The sequence below is a fragment of the Apus apus genome, chromosome 4 (assembly GCF_020740795.1).
Source record: "Apus apus isolate bApuApu2 chromosome 4, bApuApu2.pri.cur, whole genome shotgun sequence".
Classification (NCBI taxonomy): Eukaryota; Metazoa; Chordata; class Aves; order Apodiformes; family Apodidae; genus Apus; species Apus apus.
The window spans coordinates 5445705-5470739 of NC_067285.1; positions in this window are offsets into that span (position 1 = coordinate 5445705).

Consider the following 25035-nt stretch of genomic DNA (forward strand, 5'->3'; position numbering starts at 1 on the left):
AGGGCCCTTTGAGCTGTTTATATATTCCTATTTTATTATAGAAAATTACATGTTTAATTTCTTACCTGTTTGGGTTTTTTTATATTTGTAACATTATTCCAAAGGACAGTTGTCACTGCATTCCTTCCCTTGATTTCCCATGGAGGGGGCTGGTACCACAGGCATTGTGAGCACTTGCTCCTGGACAGAAGAGATGGGAAGAATAAACTGTACAAAAAGCTGCTTTAGAAACAGTTTCTAATGCTTAGCTTCAAATTCTGGGCCTGCAAGCCAAGAACTTGGATGCTGTTTGAATACAGTGGAAATATCTAATTTTAACAGATGAAATAAATGGAACTAAGCATGTAATAAGGGTAGTATTCAGGATAAATCCAGCAGAGACAGTCCAACAGAGATTACCTAATGGGCATTAGTGTGCCTCCTCTGGTTACAGAGCAAAAACAAACAGCTCCTAACATTGCATTAGTAACAGGCCCTCAGGAGATGCACCAACACAAATTTAGAACATCCACCTTCAGTGCAGAAAAAATGTAATATTTCATTCACTAGCAATGATGCTACTAGGCACTCTTTGTATGAATATCAAGAGCTGCTGCAGCCCAGTTTTTCACTGTCCTGAAAGCCAGTGAAGACAGCCACGAGAATACTTCCAGATGTTAAATCAACCCTCCACATTTCACGGGTTCAGGACTTTCTTTTTAAGACCATTTATAGAACTTTGGAAAGAGCACAAGGCATCGTGTTGTTAAAAGGTAGGGAGGAGAGTTTTATTTTTACAACAAATTAAAGAGATGACTTAGCTTTTTGCAATCACTAGTAACATCTGTAGTCCAAAAGGGAAACAGCTCTAGGTACCTATACCTAAATATGTGTTCCTGCCATTATATCAATGGATTTGCACCAAAGACTGTCCTAAACTTGGATGTAGCAAGTTGTAAGGCATCCAAGCAGCCAAATGGAATCAGTGTTACTGTGAAGTTCACAGAATTTATAACTATTTAGGCTGCCACGTTCAGAGCAGTGAACTTTGTGATCTCTTAAGTGTCAATTCCCAAACAACAAGAAGAACTGGAGAGTGCCTACTCAGAAGCGTTGCAGGAAAGGGATGTCTTTGTGCAGCTGTAGGAAAACCTGCTGAGATCACACAGCCAGTCTGGAGCAAGGCAGGGGCAGCATCCAGTGTGCCCTGTTAGGTTCCTGCATCCAGCATTTACTGACTCCAGAAGAATGGAAGAGCATAGACAAATGAGATGAAGGGAGACAGGAAGATTAGGAATACCCACAAGTTAAAACAGGAGTATCACCATTTAAGACAAAATCAAATTAATTTTCTTACTCTTGGATTTAGTTTGGTGAGAATTGGAAAGAATGATCAGCACATTTAACAATTAACAGGCTCTGAATTTTCCATTAACAGGCTGTCCATAAGCCAAATCAGTTTGGTAGCCTTGAGCTTTCCTAGTTCTGATTAACATCTATCTTTTATGCAAACATGAACTCACTCCTGGCATGTACTGTTCTTGCTAATACTAGTCATGGCATAGATTAGATGAACATGAAACAGATTTAGCATATCACATTCTACCAAAGATTGTAGGTGTGCAGTTGACAGCAATGTGCTTGCCAAGGGCAGCAAAACAGGGAAAATAATACAGAAAACAAACCCTCCTCTGCTTAGTTACACAGCACCACAGTCCTACTGTGTGACAAAGAACTTCTATGGCAACTGGCAAGCGACCAGGAGCTTTAATGATCACTCTGTGAGATGTCTCCGAGGAATGATTATGGTTATTTAAAGCAGGTTCTGCTTCATGAAGCTGGTGACTGGATAATAAAGTCATCTGCAGGTCCTAATCTATAAATTACTCTGGTTAGATGATGAAAGGAGCTGCATTGTTAATGCACATATTAGTTCTGCTATGCAGGAGCAAAAGTTAGTGAAGGTGCTTAAGGTAGGATCAATAAATTATACTTTGAAGATAAGCTGTAGTTCTCTTCCTTTCCTCTCCTTTATCCATGCCAACTTTAAAATAAAAATACATATATATATATAAGTAGCCATCAGGTTACAAGTCCAATCTTACATTTTCTGCAGTTGTTTTTCTATGTCTCCAGCACTGTCTTGGTGGAAAAGATGGGTTCTTCCTGAAATTGTACATAATTTGGGACCTTATGGAAGCTGTGAAACAAACCAGAAGACAAAGATGGAAACTTACCATTCTGGTTATTAATAATTCTGAAAAAATTAAATTGTGCTGAAGAAAAATGACAACACCTGTTCCTGCCTTCCAGGTGCTTGAAAGAACAATGTTGCTGAGCTTCAGGGACTGAGGGAAGAAACTGTATTTGCCTTCTGCAGTTAGGTACAGGCTCTTTAGGGATTCCAAAAACTGCAAGAAAACATAAAGGAGAGAGGAAATAAATAACTTTTATGGGTAGAAAATCAGTCAGACTATCTTTATAGTCATCCACTCAAACAAGAGAGCACACATGTTAAGCCCAGTTGGTTTTTAAAAAGAGTATTATTAACAGAGGTGATTTTTCAGCCAAGTATTAAGCTTGGTTTAGGAGACAGAAACCAACATGATTTACAAGCCAGAGCCCGTGGACCTTTATTGTATAGCTTCTTATACATAGAAGAGCAGCTGGTGCTGGGAAGGGCACTGCAGGACTCAAAGGAATCTGTCACTCCTTATCAAAAGATGCAAAGTCAAGCCATTCCTCACATATTGATTTTCATGAAAGGAATTTTATCACCTCTTCCCATCCTGTTCACCTGTGAGAGTGGAATCTGATCAGTAACCATCACCTGTAAATACATTAACAGTCTCTAGACTGGAAAGTTTTTAGGTAATGGGAGTGAAATCCTGCAGGTGTGACACAAGAACCATTTTTAAATGGCAATGGTTATTTTTGTCACCAGTCTGGTGGGAATTTGGCATCCTGCTTCCTTAAACAACATGAAAATCTCAACCTGAACTCAGATATAAATCTAACAGCACTCAAATATATCACATGATGGAAAGCTTTTAAAGTCACAGCCTGGCCAGGAGCAGATGGGGCAGGTGGACCATCAGCATAAGCAGTCAATGACAGGGGTACAAAAGTCTGGCATTTAGACAGTGTTTTATTCTAGAGCAGTTTTGCACCACAAAGTGGTGCAGAAAGAAAGGCTGTGTGCTTTCCTTCTGCAAAAAGGGAAATTAGCTCTGGAATGAAACGGATGGGCTTCGGCTTGTTGCCACAGTAAATCTCTTCCAAATCCTTTCACCCCACTCTAAAGGTGGGAGTGGGAGGTGCAGGACACAGTAGGGTTAGCCAAGACTTCCATTTCTCTGGAGAGAACTGGGATTGCTTCAGCTGCTCAGACAAGGAGCTGGATTTTTGCAGCATGTTAGGAATAGCACTTGTGTTAAGTAATATGTATTACTTGAATTCTAAATGTATTTATTTTTTTCTTTAGCATTTATGACATGGCTGCCTGATTTCTGGAGTAAGGAAGGAAACCAACACACGCTGAGTTGTTAAAGACAAATTCACACACAGTTTCTGCAGGGGCTGATGCTGTTCCACTGAACTCACAGGGAGTTAGTGGTGCCTGAGGCTCCTGGCTGATCTCTTGCTGTTGGCTCTTGGGATAAGGATGCCAGGGACTTCCTAAAGTTACACTGCAGCAAGAAAGGGGTCAATGGAAACTTGACGATTTACACCAGCTGTGACTTCATGCAGGCTTAGTGGAAATCCCACGTTCTGCTTGTTGTGGAAAAAAATAAACTCAGCACTGAAATGAATCTCAGTATTTTTCAGGTAGTCTGTGTGTATATTAGGGTAACACAGTGTCCTGTTGCTCTTTACAGTCTTAAGAAATTAATAAGTGACTTCAAGGACAAAAATGTCCAAGAAAAGTCATGGGTAGACAGCTAGTATGTTTTCCTTTGAAATGTTTTTAGAATAATGGATGAAGTGGTACAGAATCTGTAGGTGAATTCAAGTTATAAAGTTATAGCTGTCTTTTTGTAAGTATTTATATCAAGTTTAATATAGCCACAGTTTCAATCACTGTTATTTTAACCTATTTATGTAAAAATTAAAGAATGCCTTAGGTTGCCTGCCAGCTGTATCACAGCCACACAGCCTATCGTGCAAGAGATCAGTCATTTAAAATCAGGGCATGACAAAGTGTAGGAAAAAGAAATATTCCCACAAATGCAAACATTATGAGGGAAGTGCTTTAGATGTTGTGAGCCACATAGTCAGCTGGCTGTTTTAACTGAGACATTCACTCCTCTCTCCATGTTTATAAATAGCATTATGAAGGGTGTGCTATGTGCTCTAAACTACCCCAAGAACATAATTTTAATATTCCACAAATCTTATGTTCATTTACATATGGTGAGAGAATAAAATGTTAACATTCAGGCTTGGAAGCCTCTAAACCCCATATTGTCCTGATGGAAATAATTATGATGAAAGGAAAGCAAGAGCAAAACTGACTTCCAAAATCCTGGGTGACACAAGAAGTCACTGAGCTCCACCATGCATGCAAGAAAAGCTTCTATAAATATATTAACAACAAAAGAAGGACCAGAAAGACCTTCCATTCCCTATGAGATGCAGGAAGAAACGTGGTGAGGAATGATGAGGAAAAGGTAGAGGTGCTTAACGACTTCTTCACCTCAGTCTTTAGTAAGAGGACCAGTGATGTTGAGGGAACCCAGCTCCCTAAGCTAAGGGAGAGGAACCACGAGCAGAATGACCCCCCAGAGTCCAGGAGAGATGGTCAGTGACCTGCTACACCACATGGATGTGCACAAATCTGGGGCCAGATGGCATGCATCGAAGAGAGCTGAAAGAGCTGGCAGGGGTGCTCACCAAGCCACTTTCCATCATTTTAAGAGTCCTGCCTGACTGACTGGGGAAGTACCAGAAAACTGGAAATCAGCCAACGTAACTCCCATATATAAGAAGGGACAGAAGGATGATCTGGGAGATTACAGGCCAGTCAGTCTGACTTCAGTACCAGGTAAGCTGGATATTAGGAACAATTTCTTCATAGAAAGAATGGTGAGGCCTTGGAACAGGCTGTCCGGGGGGGTGGTGGAGGCACCATCTCTGCAGATGTTCAAAAAAGGGGTAGACGTGGTGTTTCATAATGGTCAAGTAGTTAGGGGTTGTACGGCAGATGGTTGGACTTGATGATCTTGAAATTCTTTTCCAACCTTGATGATTCTATGATTCAAAAGCACAACATTTCACCTCATTTGTTTCACTTGTTCAGGAATGTCTCTAGTGTAACAAACGAACTCATGCTGTGGTTTCTGTGACAGGTCAGTTTGGTTTTAGTTCAATTCTGCTCGGGACTTACCTTTCAGTCTGATCAGAAGGGACAGGAAAGTATAGTGAGAGAGAATCAGTAGACACAACCCAAGTAGTCAGCTGGGAGGTGATGTCAGAGACAAGTTTCCAGTACAGCACTATTATTAACTGTGCTCATGCTAGGCTAAGAGAAATGCACCCAGACCTGCTCATTGAAGCCTTTATTGAAGAGCTGCTGTAACCAAGTTTTGGGCAGAAAATGCCCAGGGGAAGCAATCAGAGCCATTAGCTGTGACCAGGATGCTCATGGTGAGGCTAAACAGTATTGACCTGTTCCAGCAGCTCTGAGGGGATCACATCAGGGATGAGCCAGGAGCTGATCAGCCCCTTTGGCCCTGGCAATGGTCCCTCTGCCTATGACAGGGGAAGAGCAGACACAAGGCTGTGCCCAGAAACATCATTATACCAAGCTGACCAGGCCCAGAGACACTAGCTCAGAAGAGGTTTCTGGAGACAACCAGCAGAAGAGGCTTGCTCTTCAGGCCCTGATGTGCTTTTCCATCCCTAGGATAAATTTCTGCTGTGAAGCACAAAAGCTGCTTCCTTGTGTAAGAGGCAGCAATGCAGTGTCCTTGTAAGAGGTCCCAAGCTTCAAGCAAACTTGAATGCAAAGGGAAAACTACAGATGGAGACATGGCTTTGAGAAAACATGAACAAAGTGGGAAAGGTTTGGGAATTATACCTCATCTTTAGCACTAGGAGAGGAAAGGAGGTCCTACTGTGCTCTGGTTATTGAATGTGAGAAGTCTGATAACAAGAAGGCAAGAGAAAATCTACTGGGATCAGAGGAAAGACTCTCCCAAACAAATGAAGCTGGGCAGGATGAAGACAGGCTGGATGGCTTATGCTGCACAAGTACAGACCTGGGCCTTTGACTTCCAAAAAGGTGGCCTCTTTGGAGAAGAAAGTCAGACACACAACCCAGGCAAGAGGAATTTAACACCCAAATAACTGCAAAACTCCACGGATTTCAGGACAGCTGTGGACTTACGTTTCCAGTGACCCAATGGGACAGCAGATGCTCAGCATTCAGAGTCAGGTGCTCTGTCTGTTGGGATCTGAATAGCTCTGGTGGAGGAGGAACCTGGTACCAACCTCGAAGGAGCTGAAATGGGCTGGTGATTGCTGGTTCTTCCACTTCCCACTGTATTATCTCCACAGGCTGTTGACAGAAGGCTGTGTGAGGCTTTTCCTCTTGGGGTGTGCAATGGGCCTGAAACAGCTGAATCACAGTACTGGATTATTTAAATGTGACTTGGGACACTGGAAAGTCTGAAATTCTTTCCTAGGAAGGAAAGTAATGGTATACTTACATTAGGTTCCAGAGAAGTCCTGCTGGGCCTGTCAGAAACTTGGATGCCATGGCTTGCTCTGCAAATGAGTGTTTTGGTCTGATCAGCCATGAGAGTTGACAAGACTGACCTTTGAATGGGTTGTTAACATACCTTCTGCCACCATCATCTCAAAAATGGGTACAGCTGTCTGTCCTAAGGGCTGTCAGGCTGCAGAAAAACATGAAGAAGTTAGTTTCAAGCAATATCTTCAAGTCAGTTAATGTTTTTATGGGTTGGAGAGTTATAACTGATAGATGACACTGTCTTGTGTCATCAATAAAAGATGTATCTTTTCTTTCTGAAAACATACTCTTTTTAATTAAAGAATAATTAATGACATCTAATAGCACAGAGATGTTAATATATGTTAATCTAATAGCACAGATTGTGTGCTTTCTTTATGGAGTTTTATGGTTTGCATTTGTGATGTAATACCAAAAAAAAGATACCAAAACTCTGTCCCTGGGCTCCATTTTCTCTTTAAAAAAAATAATGCAATGCAAAGTGAACCCTTGCCTCTGTACAGTTTCTCTTCTGTTCTCCTTAGAGAAGACAGAAAGAAGATTACTTTCCAGTTCTTACCAACAGAGGTTCTCTTTGTTTCAGTGATGTCTCAATTTCACTATTTATATCTATTTTAGAGTTCTAAAAAATACCAGCACATCACATAAATTAAGAAGATTAAATAGGGGCAGCACTAAAAAAGCAAGCCAGGCTTAACCCTGGTGTAAAGGATGAATTAAGCACAATGACATCAAACAGGAAGCTTTGAGAAGCAGGAGGTGATTACTGTCTCTTAATTTATGAGAAGGATTAGAGAGTAAATGCTTGGAGAGAGCACCCTGAAGAGAATAGTTGCTTTTCCCTACAGAATAATGATGCAGCTTAAGACAAGGACATCCTCTGCCTACTCATCCTACTGCAGAGCACCCACCTCTAGCCAGGAAAGCCTAAAAAACCACTGGCGGTTTAAAAAACTTTTCCTCCATTACATTAATGAGAAATTCAGGCCTCCCAATAAATCACTTCAACCTGCCCCTTTTGTTCAACACTGTGTTCCCTTGTTCCTCCCTGTATTGTTGACTTCAGCTCCACGGGGCGTTACCACGTTTGACACCGAGGGCTTGCAGCCTGTGCCCCGTCCCCCACGGAGCTGACAAAGGTGTGATGAAAGCTGTGCCCGTCTTGTGCCTTCAGGATGTTCCTCTGCATGGTTAAAGCTGGAACTAGTGATTGATGGGATCCAGCCTGACCTCTTTCCAACCTGTCTCAGCAGCTCCCCTCTTCGTATGGCCCCTCTGACATGTCTTGATTTAAACGCATAACGCACAGCCAGACTGATTTATCTTTCCTCTTCCAAAAAGATTAAAGCATGAATGAGGGAAGCATGATTGTTTAAAGGCAGGCATAGCTGTGATATTTCAAAACACACCAGAACATTAGAAAACCACCAAGAATTTGAGATTATCAGTACAGAGCTTGCTGCATTGAAGAATTTCAAAAGGCCCCACTGCAAGAACTGCTGTGGGATGCAGCCACAGCAAGACATACATGCATGTTTTTAAGATCTTTTTTAACTCAATAAATGTCCAACTTTCAGATACAAGACATATCCTGAAACTACCCAAAGGATCTTGTAGGTCCTGAACTAAGCTTTTTTGTAACTGCTCACATGAAGTTCATAAAACCAGAGAATCAGTGAGGTTGGAAACGACCTCTAAGATCAAGTCCAACCGTCAACCCAACACCACTGTGCCAACTGAACCATGTCCTGAAGTGCCACTTCTGTGCATTTTTTTTAACACCTCCGGGGATGGTGACTCCACCACTTACCTGGGCAGCCTGTTCCACTGCTTGGCCGCTCTTTCAGGAAAGACATTTTTCCTGATATCCATTCGGAACAACCCCTGGTGCAACTCGAGGCCATTTCCAACCTCTTGACTTCTCTCTGGCTGTAGTTGACTCCAAAGTAAAAATATTACTTCGTGTGAGAAAATGAAAAGTGTCACAAAAATTCTTTGCCTTGATCAAAACTGAGGATGACAGCTGCTTTGCTTTCATGCTGGCAAAGCAGTACATTGTGTTAAAACCACTTCTCTCTTAATTGCAAAGTGACATTCTTTTTTGGTTTTTTTTTGGATTGTCATTATTGAGGCTTCTGAGAGCACTTCAATCAACAAAGGAAAATTGATTTTTCCATTTATTCCTATCATTCTTCAGTTTTCAAGAACACATTCAGGTTACTAACTGAAATGTTCTGTTTGACCACATCAGATTCATGCGTCCTGATAAACTACTGCAAGTATCTTGCCTCAGCATGCCTGAAACAGTATATGCAAAAATATCCTGAAAGGAGGGGAAAATTACAGCAAGAGGAAAAATAAAAAAGGGAATACAGGAATGACACATTAGCAATGAAAAATGCTACTAAGAAGAAATACATTTTTGCTTGGCACAAACAAGAGGCTTCTTTTTTTCTTGCCAAAGTAAAGCCAGATTACTTTTCAGAGTTATGCAAACCTCAAAGTTTTGCCTGGAGGAGATTCTGAGAGAGAATTCGAGGAAGGTTCATTCCAATTCCTGCTATTTGATCCACAAAGGAGAAATCCTGCTGGCGTTAGCTCAGCACGCCCTGGGATGCCATTGGCCTGTCATCCTTGAAAGAAGAGAAGTATTGCTGGTGGGGAACAAGGCAAGTGGTCTCCACACGTGACTTCCAACAAGTCCCAAACACAGGGTATCAGAAAACTGGACCTTCCCCAAAGAGGATTCAAGATCCCATCTGAAGTTAGTTGGCTACTTTACATCAGTGCTGCTTCATCTTCAGAATTTTTTGGTATTTCAGCTCCAGTTATGGATCAGGATCCTTTCCTGCACTTGATAAACGTAACAAACCCATCAGTTTCTGCACAAAGAGCTAGAAATGACCTTTCCTTTTGTCCTTGTGGCTTTTAGTACAAGCGTGGCAGGTTTTTGACAGCAAGGGGACATGTTTTGTTTGTTTGGCATTCCAGTACTTCACTGTGTGACACCAAGAAAGATGGAAAAGATGCTTTTGGCACTTGCATACTTGTATCATGCTGTGACCTGCCAGCAGGAGAGGCTCAGAACCTGAGCCTGCAGGGACAGCCTCTATTAATGGCCCATTAATCCCAAAGGAGTTAGCAGTTACCTGTCAGACAAAAAGAATTTGGGAAACATTTTAAGTAGCTTCTCTGCTTATCCATAGCATAACAAGCCCAAATCTGCCATTTTCTGCAGTCTTCTAAGCCAAACCACTGCACTTAAAGCAGGAGAGCAGGTGTGAAACTTTCAGGATTGGCTTAATATAACATCAGTGCTCCTTGAGCAACGTAACCTTTCCCCAGAGCACTGTCCCTGTAACTCCTTCTTCTGACTGCAGTTTGAGAACCATCTGCAGTACGTAAAGAGAGAAAGAAATTGTTTAATCCTCTCATTTCCTTTTCATCATGCTTTTAGAATGATTGTTCTTTTCTCATTTGCCTTTGTTGGGGTGTACAGCACCAACTGTGTCACTGCCTAGAGTCGCATCATCCCAGGGGTGAGGGTAACAAGTGATCCATTACTGCTGGGATGTTTAATTCACTTCTACCATCACACTCTGCAAATTCCAGTGGCACAGCTCTTCTCTCTGCAATACAGCAGAAGAGGGAAGGCTGCCTGAGGGAGAAAACTTTGAGAATAAAAAATTCCCTGACTCCTGTAGGACAGTGAAAACATCTGAACATGTCACATTATGTGACTTGAACCCCTGTCATAGAATCACAGAATGGTTCAGGTTGGAAGGGACCTTAAAGCTCACCAAGTTCCAAACTCCCTGCAGGGACACCTCCCACCAGACCAGGCTGCACAAGCCTCATCCAACCTGCCCTTGAACACCTCCAGGGATGGGGCAGCCACAACCTCCCTGGGCAACCTATTCCAGTACCTTCCTGCCCTCATGGTGAAGAATTTCTTCCTGATGTCTCACCTAAATCTCCCCTCTTTCAGTTTAAAACCATTATCTCTTGTCCTGTCACTGCCCTCTCTGATGAAAAGCCCCTCCCCAGCTTTCCTGGAGCCCCTTCAGGTACTGGGAGGTGCTCTAAGGTCTCCCTGGAGCCTTTTTTTCTCCCGGCTGAACAGCCCCAACTCCCTCAGCCTGTCTTCATAGCAGAGGTGCTGGAGTGGGAGACAGATACATACTCAGTCTTTTCTTTCATACAGTGAAATAGTTTGACGTTTTCTCTCTTTTTTTGTGTGTGTGTTTTTGTTTTGTTTTGTTTTTGTTTTTAAACATACCAAAAGCTATGGCTTTGTCAATGTCCCCTCAGCCACCTCTGATGGTCTCTTTAGGCTTTTCAGATCTGTATTCTTCATCTTATTCTGATAAAGGGAGGAGAATTTTTTTTTGCAGAGGAAACCAATGTAAAACAGGAGTAGCTCAGTGATGTGTGTTCCAGGGAGCTCTACGAGAATCAAGCTTGGAAAAATTGTGTCCTGGGTTTTCCTATTTTTTACCTTGCAAATAATTTCTCATCCAAATCTACCCAGCTGAGGACTGAAAGGATGGGTTTGCCACTGCCTTTCAGTGAGAGCTCAACAAAGGTGAAGACTGATATTTTCTGGGTCACACTCTCTGAAAAGATTCTATAATGGGAATGTTGAAAAGTGTCCCTCACAGTACGTGAGCCAGAACCTCAGTCACCTTCCACTTCTACAGGACTGAGAAAACCCCCTGAAGAGTAATAATAGGTTATTTAAAGATTAAAGTCGGGAGAACTGAGTCTAAGACAACACGGGAATTGGATCAGTGTCTCATGATAGTGAAATCTACAAGGTAAGTTTCTGACAAGAGCCCCAAGCTGTGTCTCGTCCAACAAGAGTCTTTCCACAGGGTGTTGGTTTAAGCCTATAAAGATGCGGATTAGTTCCAGCCAACACAAGGCAGCAATGTATTTTTGCATATCCTAGAGCCTTCAATTGCTGGGGGCAGTGACTACCTCGTGTTTTTGTAGGCAAATGTAAGGTAGTTCCACCCCTGTCCCAGTCTCTCTGCAGTGTTCTCCCTTAGAATTACTCCCAGACCAGTCGTGGCTACGTGACCTCCTGTTTGCTCAGATCAGGGGGAGAGAGAGGCCAGGCATGCCAGCAAGATACAAGCCAAATACATGCTAGAGTCCAGGAAAAGGCTTTTGACAAAACAAACACACTATGTGGTCCACTCTGTGTTACTGCCATGACTTCAGCCCACTGCTGTGACAGATTTCACAGGGATGCAGTGACACTCGCTAGGATTGTACGTAACTATGGTGTTTTCCTAAGCTCTTGCAGATGTAGATGAGTTAAGTCAAACCTTTTCATAACACTGGACCCACTTTGTGGACACAGAGCTCCTTCAGTGTGGTCCCATTCATGCTAATTTACTGTACTTTTGACTGTGTTCATGAGGCTTAGGACTCCCAGGGGCTCCAGAAGAAGGTGCTGCCCTATTTTCCTTTCATTTCTGCTTGAACCTGGGCCACAGCAGAAGCTGCCCTGCCTCTCCAAGTGTGCTGCTCCTCACAGCAGCTCATCAGCTGGGAAATTGTCAACTGGGTTACAACCAAGGGGCAAGCTTATAAAGAAATGTAGAGGGAATAATAATTTCAAAGACTTAACCTGGAAGAATTCTATGCACCAGTTCTATTACCAACATGCTGGAGACAGATCAAAAGACAGATCAAAGGATAACATGACATCTAGAAAAGAAAAAGAATTTTAGAGGCTAGCTCTATTTAAACTTCCAAAGGTGACCTGCTGCTATCTATACTCCAATCTTGACTGAAATGGATAAAAAAATATAATCAGATATTGGAGGTTATTTTAAAAATGTATCAGACAAAGCCACTGTAAGATTGAGAGACTGGAAGCTAAAGTTACATAAATTCAAACTGGAAAAAAGGTGATGACTTTTTCTCAATAGCAGTCAATCTCCACAAGAAGTCATGCATGATTTTCCCATCACAAATTTTTAAACAAAAATGGATGTCTTTCTAAAATATATCCTTTTGTGGAACAAAACATTCTGTCCTGCGTTACATAAGAAGTCAGATATTCCCTTCTGGACTTAATCTAGGAATGATTATAAAATTGTTATATAAAGATCCTGGTTCCTATAGAACCAGTTTGTCTTCTCCCCACTCAAGGTGATATTTTCAAGACATTGAATGAAAAGAGCCAAGACAAGGTGTGTTTGACAAAAATGTGCTATTCCCTTGACATCTGAGAGTCACAGCTGCACCTGCAGGGATGTTAGTAAGTAAATCTGGAGGCTGACGTTTTAAAACACAGTAGGTGAGCAGCCTGTGTTACACAACTGGGTGCAGATGTGCCATCCTGGGCTGGGCTGGAGGAGAAAACCAGCCCTTTTTGGCCCTTTCTCCACCCCATGGCACCCCACCATTAAAAGAGAGACAATTTCAAATAGTAATTGTGATTATTATTTGCACCCACGCTCATTTTCACAAACAAAACATACCTGGTCAATAGGTGCATTATTATTGTTGCAACAGCTTTGCAGAGAACTTACAGCTGGGCTTTGCAATCCTGTTGAGTCCCAGTATAGAGGGTCCCAAGTGCAGAGAGTCCCATACAACAAAGGCTGGCAGGTGTTTTCCAAATCTTTGTGGTTACTCCTTTTGAGATGCATCCGTTGAAACGCATCTTGCCCACTGCTTAATAAAAAAAACCCAACATGGTTTGGCAATTCAGGTTGTTTGCCTTAGCTTAAACTGCCCACCCACGCTGAACCAGAGTGTGGTTTCTGTTCTTTAGAAAGGCCCCAGGTACAATGGGAGCCTTTGAACAGCAAGGATCCCCTCCGGAGTGGGAGGTTCGGAGGGGAAAGGTGACCCAGGGATGTGGTAACATTTTTCACCTCCACTTCACTTTCCAGGAGGGCAGAGCTGTGATCGTTGGCACTGGTGGCTTCACCACCTGCCGTCTCCTCAACGTCCCAGCAGCAAACTGCACAAAACCCAGCTTGTCTGCAGGTAATTGCACTTGTAAAGTAGAAGCGGGGCACTTCAGCATTACACATTGCATCTTATTAAGCACCTCGTGATACATAAAATTAAGACAAATGAAAGAAAAGTTCCTAAAACACATCTGTGGTCACAGACTGTGTAATTGACTCGAATATGGTAAGGTTTCCTGGGCTGTGGGTCCCTGCCTCCCATAACCTTTTGGAAAAACTTTGATTTAATTTCATCTTGCTTCCGTAATAATGACTGATATCCTGTGAAGCAATCGAAACAAAACAGCAGTCAAAGTCAAGCACAGGAAAACAGACTCAAAATACATCTAGCCTAATGCAGAGGGAGGCTGTACAATATTTGCTCCTGAATTCTTAACATGAGCTGAGAACCAAGCTGGACTTGCAAAGTGGTCTGGAAGTCAGAAGGTCATATTGGACAATATTAATCTACTTTGCTCTCTTCGTTTTCTTATAGGGGAGTTTTGGTCTGGTGTTTTTTTTTTTTCAAGATACAGTTCAAAAACCACTGGGAGCATTTGGATGCTGCCTTCCAAATTCAGTGCTTGTATTTTTTAATATCATCATTCATTGGATAGGCCAGCTCCAGCCAAATCCGAGCCAGTTCCTTTAGAAGCAGTGCCCAAAACAGACAGGACCTCACTAGCACCTAATTGCTTTTGGAAAAGAAACATTTTACCTCATCTATCCCATGCTCTGCCTAACAACATGGTAGGTCCTCTGCTTCTCATGCGTGAAGAGAGATTAATGAGGACTTTACTACTCCCCCATCAGACAGCCACCTACAAAGAGGTGGGAGGGGTTGCTACCTGGTGTCTACCTGTTCCCTTTGCCTAAACTAGACAGTTAGTTTGGTGTCCCATCCTAACTTTTAAACAGTTAATGGCTCATGCAAGAAACCCCATCTTCACTGTGAAGTTTAGAAACTTTTATCACAGAAAAACTTTGCACAGAATGCAGCACTGGTGACCATAGAAGACCACCAGCATGCTCTTGACCTTAAAGAGAAATTGACCAAAGTGTCCACAGTAACCTTCACTTTCTTTTTTTTCCTCATTGCCTGCTAAAAAAGGGAAACTCTTTCTATTTTTGGCACAATAGATTCCTTGAAGTGTACATCTTTGTAGGCAAATGCTCTGTGGAGCACATTCCTGCTATTCTGTGCTAAAATATATATTTAGCTTGCTCCCAGTTTGGTTCATTCTAAGCAGCATTAAGACCTAAGAATGATGACTTTTAATGCTCTACTAAGTTGAGTATAGGAGTCCTAAATTCCATATGTCTTTTATGATTTCCAGTACTGTAGTGGTAATGACAGAAGTTTCAGAAGAGTTGGATAAAACCAGACAAAATTCATCGAGTTGTTCTAGATTGGTGTAGGCAGCTATCACGGAGTAGAGGATCTGACTAACTACATGTATTTACTAAATTACATTATGTGTCCGAAATGTAAACTTTCTTAGTATTTTAGCAATTTTTTGTGTCCTCAGATAACATCATATACTATTTTCTTAAGAAAGCTCAAAAAACTTGATCTACATTGATAGACTAATGAATGACACTGTACTTTCCAGTCTCTTTTATTCATCTTTTTCCCCTAGAAACCTTGGTCTTCATGCCACAGGTATTGAAGGCATTTCTATCCTTCTTCTCTTTTCTTACCTCAGTAAGTGTTTTTATGATAAGATAGGCTGTCCTAGTCCCTTATCTGGCAGCTCATTAAATGTACTTTTACCCACAAAGTACAGGTCAACTGCATTTGAAGTAATTGCCCTTAAACAAGTCCAGCACGTTCTGCTTGCTTAACAAAGTTGTTCTGTACAATTTTAAATGAAATTTTGGATGGACAGGGAGAAATAACACACTGCAGAATATTTTGAGCTACAGAACAACACCCTGGATGCCTCCATCCATAAACATCTGACCTCATTTCTAACAGCCAGTGACACAAGGCTGTAGCAAACATCATGCAGGGCCATGTCATCACTTGCTCAAGCAGATGAAAGGTAGCACTCAGAAGAACCAAAGGCTCTTGACCTGATGATGACCCACTTTCTTAAGAGACTTCTATAAGGAAGAAAAAACACTTGAGTGCTTGTTTGGGTGGTTTTCTGAGGAGAGGCAGAGGGAATCTTGTGAACCTTCAAAGGAATTTTCCTGCTACTAAGAAAGGCTCCTTCACATTTTTCAGAGTCATTATAGTGCTCTAGTTAAATTAACCAGAATAGCTTTCAGATGCCTGTGCAGTCATTTATGAACAATATTGGTCATTCTGGCCCAAGATGCACTAAAAATGTGGAATAGCTCTTTCTAAGGTATGAAAGCAAACATAATGCTGAAGTGGTCTAGATGAAGAGAGAAACACGTGGAACAATATAACCCAGGGGTTACCTCAGGAGTCTTATACACTGCAAAGTCTCTTTTGAAGTCTGTTATTTGAAAAGGAGCAGAAGACAGAGAAACTGAAGAACTATCACTGGGGAGGCTAACCCCAGCAAGAGCAAATCTAGTAGGAGAAGATGGAACTGACTTCTCTGCAAAGACAGATGATTTACATCTTCTGCTTTAAACTCCACAGATCTCACCATCAGAACAACAAATAAAAGACATGCAAAAATTGAATGGGAAATATACTAGTTAATGTTGCTTGAACACAAAACGAAATTGGGCATCCAAAGGCAGTGGTGTCATTGAGAAGGGCATTTTACACACGTGTCACCTCAGAGGGACACCCTATTGTTCTTTCTGAGTCACCCAGGACTTGTTTCACAGGAGGAACACGTGCCTTCCAGACACCCTTCCCAATGAACTGCAATGACCGTAGAGCAAAGTTCTCCACCAAAGGAGCACTGGTGGACAACAGCTGAGGTCCACCTGGCACAAGGCAGCTTCAGCTTCAGCAGTGGTCCTGCCACCCAGCTCATCCTGCATCCAGGGGCCACCCACACTGATTATTTTTGTCTGGGATTTGTGAAAGATGGGCTTCCAGGAACAGGAGGTCTGTATTAAGGAAAGTGGGAGAAAAGGAATGAAGCAAAAAATGTAAGAACATGGAAGGCTCAGTAAAGATTTAGTAGATAAAAGGGGAAAAAAACCCTCCACAGAAAGACAAGAAGACTCCTCAATTGTTAAAACATATCAAGGGATTGACATAAAAAAGATAGAGTCATTAGATGGTTTGTCACCTTTGTTCAGACTTTGGTAAGAACTCTAATTTAAATGATATAGCAAGTATATTGTTTTATGCAATTAAAATCAGTCCAGCTGAAGCTTCATGCCCAGGGTTAAGAAACTCCAAATAGTTTTTGACAACTATTTCTAGAAAGAAAAAAACCTTACATCTGGGTTGATGTTTATCGTTACTAGAGAGTAATATCACTTGGAGGTCATCAGCATGAAACACAAATAGCCCATGTAGTGCTATCACAGACAACTTTGTTCATTTATAATTGAGCTTAAATTTCACCTAAGTCTTCAGTATAGGCAGCAAAATTGGCTCCCCAAATATCAAAAAAAATAAGTGAAATACTTTCAAAACAGTTTTTTGAACAGTTGTAAGAGAATAAGATGATCTGTAATCAGATAGTACAATACCAAGTAGAACTGTTTTCACAAGTAGCATCATCCCCTGTTTCTCAAAGAGTTTCTCTTGTGTCCTCCCTACAGCATTTTTGCCTGGCCACACAACCATCAGCCTTGAAAACCAAATAATTAATACATCAAAGTCCATTGGTCTCTCAAAGCCCTTTCACTTTGTGAAGAATACATCTCACAGTAAGTCTTCTGCAGAATGAGGTTATTTATGTCCTCCTGGAACCAGAGCAACACTTTGCTTTTTCCCCATTTCTGAGCTTTATGAAAATCATGGCTGGATCTGCAGCCTCTTACCCTCCCACGAGTGCCGGCCTCTCCAGCACATTCTTGCTGCTGTCTTGTCTTCAGGGAAAGCCTTAGATGTGCAGCCTTATCTTAGTGATTTAAACACAGCTACCTCAGGATGTGATGGATTTCCTTTATTTGCAGCCTTCCAGTCAGGACTAGATGGATATCTAAGAGACAAGTTATAGCTCAAACAGAGAGAGAGGTGCCTGCTGCAGAAATTACAGGGTCAGATTCAAAGGCCTGTGTTATGGGGGAGGTCAGACGAGGTGAGCTTCTACTTCAAACCTGTGCATCTACACCATAAATTTCAAAGATGTCTGTAAAAGTATGAAACGCACAAGGAATTGAACACAAAGCATTGAACTTTTTCTTTTCTCTGAGCTGTAACCCAAGGCTTTGCCTTTCCACCACATCATTTTGAGAGGAAATTAATTTCCCTGCTCACTAGTTTTACTACAATTATTTAAAGCAAACTCTCAGCTACCACTTACTTGAGCACAGAAACATTCTTAACCCCAAAGCTCTCTCATTTCAACACTTCCCTCCAACAAGAGCTCCACCTGAAACAAAAATAATTTCTCTCCCTAACCTTTCCACCCAGAACTCCCTATTCAGCTTTAAATGTAACCCTAGGGAAGAGGATTTCCCTCTCCTTTACCTTCATCTTAGATATTTACTCATTTACCTGTTTTCATCTAGTCTTCCCTCAGACCCTGATCCTGAAAGGGGCTGGTTCACAGGACAGGCACAGAGCATCCCTGAAAGCAAGGAGGGTCCACCTGCAGGGAAGGTCCTGGAAGAGTAGATCTGTGTCTGGGAAACCTTCACAGAAAGGATGGAGGGGATACACACAGAGAGAGCACACTGTTATGGAGCATCTGCCTGCTCAGGACATTTTGATACTATGGGAATGTAAAATTTAAAACTCATATGGTGTTTGCTACATGGCTGTGGGGCAGAAGTTCTCAGTAACTGCTCAGGCTCCCCTAACCTTCTCAGTTGTCTATAAATGTGTGGCTTTTTCTACCTCTTTGGGGAGGGGCTGGAGAGAAGAGAAGGGAGCAACAGGAAGTCCATAACAACAGACTAGATGCATCCAAAGGTGATAACCAAAGGCTGAAGGAACTTGGCTGTTAGTGTCCCCACCAAGAGCCAAAAGCTGCATCTGGTTACTCCTTTCCTCACCTAGAACCAGTCTCTCCTCTACAGCCAAGAATGTCAGCTCAGAGAGAACACCGTGTCCCATGGGTACACTCATCCCTTAGGTCCCAACATCTTATGAAGATCAGGCAAGGGCAGCATTGGCTTCATTTAACTTCTGTACAGCTGTGAAGGAAGAGTAGGCACACAGCATGCTGGGTCTAATTGTAGGGTCACTTCTGGAGCCTGAGGGAGCTTGAAAAGAGAAGGAAACAACACTAAAAAACAAAGCTCCTGCTTTGTAACAGAACAAGCTGAGGAAGTGCCAGGTTATCATGGAACGGAAGCAGCTGGAAAACCGTGAAGGAACTGATACCTGCAGTATCTCGAAAGGACCTTGTGCAAAATACAGCATGGGGGGGAGAACTGGAAACTGAAGTCATCCAGCTCTGAACAGAAACGTGATCATCTTGGCTCCCTGCAAAAAACAACAACCAACTGCAATGCAGACCTCGGGGAGGGGGCAGAGCTGAACCCACCCAGGCTCGGCGGGGGTGCTGCCCAGGCTGCTGAGCCCTGGGCCTTTATGAGCTGAGCTCTTCACTCAGCATGTTTGCTTTGATATTTCTTTTCACAGGATCAGCCTGAGCTCATGTTCCAAGAATGAAACCCTGGCATGGAAGTGGCATATCTGCTAGTTAATGTCAACATGGGATGTGTAATCAGAGAGCAAACAGGATTTCATTTTGCGGTGAAAACGGAGTGACTATTTGCTTTAATTCTGTTTTCTTTGTGTCAGATGCATTAAGAGTCTTGTAAAATGGTAAAAGAATTTCATTCTTACTTGAAAACAAACAAACAAACAAACAAAAAAACCCAAAAAAACCCCTACTTCTACAAGCCCAAGCAAAATGTTGGAATATCTAGCTAGAAATTAATAGCTTGAAACATCCTTTGCAGAAAATGTCATAATAAAAGACCCCAGTGATTTTCAGGATTAAGCAGGGAAGGAGCACAGGTAACTGTGACTGAACTACCCAGCAGAAAATGGAAATTCCTCCCTAACATATAAAACATCAAGGCCAGGCTGAGGTTCCACACTGAGTGGGTACAGCTAGTTGTCTAACTCTCACTAGCTATAGAAACTATGCCTTGCATGAATAACCTGGTTCATCCATGTGTTTTATTGCCCTCTACTCTTCTGGACAAAAGATCACAGGAGATCATGTTTGAAATCATGATGTCCCAAGTCTGGGAAGAACTGGGTTGCTGGGACTCCCATCACTCTAAGCTCGTGGCTCAGAACTACCAGGATTTAGACTCAGACTCACAAATGCAGTAATTAGTGACAAGCACCACTGGCACAGCTCTTCTGTAAGACTTAGAGCAGAAACACCTGCAACATATCCCACCCTGGCAGGGAAATGGAGCTGGTGACCTAACAGCCTTTTCCACCTCCAGCTTCTGGGTTTTTATGAATCGTTGGTCACACCGAAGTGTGATATGGCTGTAAAATCCCAGCCACATAAGAAAGCTGGCAGAAGGTTTTGGCTGGGCAGTTCTGTGGTTTTAGGCTCAGCTGTGTCCAAAAGACTGAAAGGAGGTAGAGACTTTTAAGGCTCAGTGTTGACAGTTGCCTTCAGATATCTTCAAAGACACAAAATCCAGTTCCATAACCCACTCACCTGCAGTTTGGGCTGCAGGACAGATGCAACTTTGAAAAGACAATAAAGGAAAAAGAAAAAAAATAACTCACTCCCTCTAAACACCACCTGGATGGAGGAGAGACTGATAGGGCTTTCGTGTTCAAAAGGTTGGCAAGGACTTCTCTGTGTTGCAGGAAGTCCCTAGAGCAAAGCAAGAGATCTAATGCAGACCCTGCACCTCTCTGCTAAGAGGTGGACATGAACTCCATGGAGGTCATTGAACACGGGTTATCTATAGAATGATACCATGGTTTGGGTTGGAAGGCACCTTAAAGATCATCTAGTTCCAACCCCCTGCATGGGCAGGGACACCTCCCACTAGATCAGGTTGCTCCAGGTCCCTTCCAACTCAAACCAGTCTGTGATTCTAGGCTTCTCAATTTAAAAGTCACACCCAGTGTAACCATTTCCTAGTTCTGTCTAACATACTGTAAGACTACGATTGCAAAATGGGGTTTTATTATGTAAAAACCTTGGACAGGATTTTTATTTTTCCTTTTATGAGATAGGAATTACCCAAAACAAATTTAGATGGTTGAAGGTGAGTTTATCTGCAACTTCAGCAGCAGTTAGAGAGAAGATAAAGAAATGTCTCAGTTCTCCAGGAAGTAGGTATGGAAAGAAGCTATTAGCCTGCCTAAATCAAGATATATGCAAGTCAGGGTGCAATAAGGGTAACTCAGAAAGTCATGTTGAAAAAGTATTAAAATCCCATCATATTCTCCATGTAGAAGATCCCCATGCAGGTAGAGCCTCATGTAAACACAGCTGGGGTAAAATTAGTCCTTTTCACAAGATGCTGGCAGGTGCAAACTGCCCTACTGTGCCAAGCAGGAGCTCTTCTGCAGGTCTGCAGCAGGGCTGGGACAGGGACACTGTCCCTGAGACAGAGGGACCAGAGGGCTGGGCAGGTGGCACAGCCTGGGGCAAGCAAGTCTTACAAGATGCAGCTGAGGGACCTGGGGGTGTTCAGCCAGGAGAAAAGGAAGGCTGAGAGGAGACCTCCTCACTCTCTACAACTGCCTGAAAGGAGGTTGGAGCAAGGTGGAGTTGGTCTCTTCTCCCACGGAACAGGACAAGAAGAAACGGCTTCAATTTGTGCCAAGGAAGGTTTAGATTGGGAACAATTTCTTCACCAAAAGTTTTGTCAGGCCCTGGCACAGGCTGCCCAGGGCAGTGGTGGAATCATCATCCCTGGAGGAATTTAAAAGCCATGTAGATGTGGTGTATGAGGGACGTGGTTTAGTAGTGGACTTGGTAGTAATGGGTTAATGGTCAGACTTGATCTTAAAGATCTTTTCCAACCAAAATTATTCTATGATTCTAAACATCTCAGGTGCACAAGGATGTTGTGGCCTGCAGCCATGGCTCTTTACTCTAGGGTGGAGGCTCACTGCTGCCCTCCTCACCCTCCTGTTTTAAGTCTATTTCAGCATTGCTTGCATGCATCTTTGGGAAGTGTTTTGGGGTGTACAGCCTGCACACCAGCTGTATACAGGTTTTGTATCACTTTGGGCAGTGCAGCAAACTCCTTCACACACTGCCTAACCATCCCATGGCACTGCTTTTTCCTTTCTACCATAAACAGATTAAGAGAAGTTAAACATTAGCTGGCTAGCTGTAGATTAAGACAGACTGCCTTCTTTGTTTTCCAGCATTATTAAATGCCTTCTTCTTTGAAATGCCACATAAAAGTGATAGATGCCCTTTCTTTAAAAGTCAGGCATCTAGTCAAGTTATGTTTTATATTAGTTCAGCGACAAAGAGCCCTTCTTGTTTAAATATAGAAGCATAAAGCAGATAAGGTTAAGTAAGCTGGCTGCTGTGAGAGGGCCAGGTCTGCTCTCTGCTCAGATAAGCAGCTGGAGGGGCCAGGGAGTGTTGGCTCCACAAGATTGCACCCTGTGAGTTACAGCTTGGAGACGAGGGTATGAGGAGGAAACAAATTTAGCCGAGGCCAGAGATGCAAACGGTCAAGTGAATTTGTGATAAGACAATGGAAGGCTGGTGGCACTTCCTAAAGATGTTTGGAAAGATGGCTTGGCATGGAAGCTGCTGCTTCAGCCTCAGGAATGGAGCAAACTCCCCCTCCACCCCATCAGCACTGGAAAAGGTGTGTATTTGTGTACACGTGTGCCTGAGTGTGCTGGCTTGCATCTGGGGGGTGTTTATCCTTCTGGTTAACACCTGTGTTGAGGGAGCCTCAGGAGTGCCTTCAGAAGGAATGGCATCTCAAAAACACACACACGCAGCTCTAAACAAGAAATGAATGAACAGGGAGGCAGAAAAGCAGGACTGAGTGACAAAGCAAGCAAATCTCTTTCCTCGATCCCTAAAAAAAAAAGTTTGTCCTTAGAGGAATTATGAGCTATATTCCTACTGAAAGGCAAAACTGTTGCCCAGGAGAACACAGGCCTGTGCTGGGTGCCCCCCATGGGGCAGCCAAGTCAGGGCTCAGCTAACATATGATCTCTATGTACATGTCAAAAAAAACCCTTATTTAGGTTCTTGATTTACAATCCCTAGTTTTCATAAAAATCAGTCATTCCCAGTGAAAAAATGCAGAGTAGATTTATAGGATCTCCATTATGCCTTAAATATTAGCATTTTTAAAGCACTTTTATGAGTGCTAAGCAACATTGTCCCTCTATTTGCAAGGCATTCATGTATAAAAACACATCAAAATCTTTACCTTGAAACCAAGATGCTTTGAACCAACCACGCTGGCATCAATCCTACTGCAACACTAAGCATTGTCAGCAATGTCCTCATAAGCCTCTGTGTCCCAGGGTTCACAGCATGCGTGTGAAATGTGCTTTGTCCTAAGGCTTGTCTGATAAGATCTCGACCTGCATGAGCAGTGAATTTGTTTTCACCATCACAGTCAAAATAAAAGAAATCTCTGGAGGCTTCTGGAAGTTTAGATGAAGCTCAAGTGCCTGATTCTGTGCCTTCCCCCCAGCACACTCTCTCTTTGAGAAGTCCGCTTGAAATGTGTGTCTGCTCAGATTCAGTCTAGCTAAGAGTAGATATAGAACCATAGAATGGTGAAGGTTGGAAGGGACCTTAAAGATCATCAGGTTCTAACCTCCCTGCCATGAGCAGGGACACCTCCCACCAGACCAGGCTGCACAAGCCTCATCCACCCTGGCCTTGAACACCTCCAGGGAGGGGGCATCAACAGCCTCCCTGGGCAACCTATTCCAGCACTTTCCTGCCCTCATGGTGAAGAATTTCCATTTCCACCTAAATCTCCCCTCATTCAGTTTAAAACCATTACCCCTCGTCCTATCACTGCCCTCTCTGATGAAAAGCCCCTCCCCAGCTTTCCTGCAGCCCCTTCAGGCACTGGAAGGTGCTCTAAGATCTCCCTGGGACCTTCTCTTCTCGAGGCTGAACAGCCCAGCTCCCTCAGCCTGTCTTCAAAGTAGAGTTGCCCCAGCCCTTTGATCTTCTTTGTGGCCCTTCTCTGGACCCTCTCCAACAGCTCCATGTCTTTCCTAACATATCCCATGCACATTAATCACATGCACACACAAACACAAAACTGCTGGCTGGGCACAGGGGTTTGCACCCATACATGGACACAGAAATGTGGTGCTGGTTGTTAAGTAGCTCTCTCAAGAGCTGATGTTCTTTAGGGAGCTATTTAAATATTATTGAAGACAAATAGTTAAGTGAAGTGTCCTAAAAGAGATTTAGGGGGAATGAGTATCTTAAACATTTTTTTTAAGAAACCAAGCTGCAAGTAGGTCGTGCTAATACACTGTTAGAAAATGCAGAAATATCTATTCTATGCTGACTAGTGGGACCCTTCAGCAAGCACATTTAGGAGATTTATCTGCAGAAAGGAGGTCTGTTGTTAATGATGGACTGCACAGCATGGAGATCTCCCTATCACATCTAAACTGGTGTTGCCAAAATCACCCTGCTCACAGTGGTTGCATCTTTTGGAAGAGTTCTAAGCGAGACTTGACTCCACCTGGCAGAAACAACAGTGAATGGAGACCAAATGAGTATCCCAAAGTCTCCTTGGCACCAGCCCAGCTGCCTTCCCCTTTCCCTTTAGCTCTATGAGCTTCTTTGAGGCTGGTGATCATAGCTGCACAATAACTCAGTTCCAACAGCAGAGATGGAGGAAACCTCAGCACCGAATAGTCAAGAGTCTGGAGTGATCTGCACAGTTTGGGGAGAACTAGGAACTGTGGAGACAAAAAAGAACAGTTCATCTACCTCTCAGTTGATGCAATGATCATGAGTCAGCCATGGAGAAGGTGAGTGTTGATGACACAGCCATAGAAGAAGTGGGACGATCCCAGAAGGAGACAAGAGCTCCATGGAGCCTGGACAGGACCTGGGCACTTAATTTACAAAACCTGGGCAAGACACAAGAGACAAAGACAAACTACCCTGATCCCTTTCTTGAAATTGGTCTCTAAATTCCAGCAAAATGCAACATAAAGTATGCAAATTTCCCCCTAGATTTTGCCAAAAAAATTACTTTTTGGAAGATGTAAACATCTCAGAGTCTATTTCATGGCCCAGACTAAACCTTTGTATT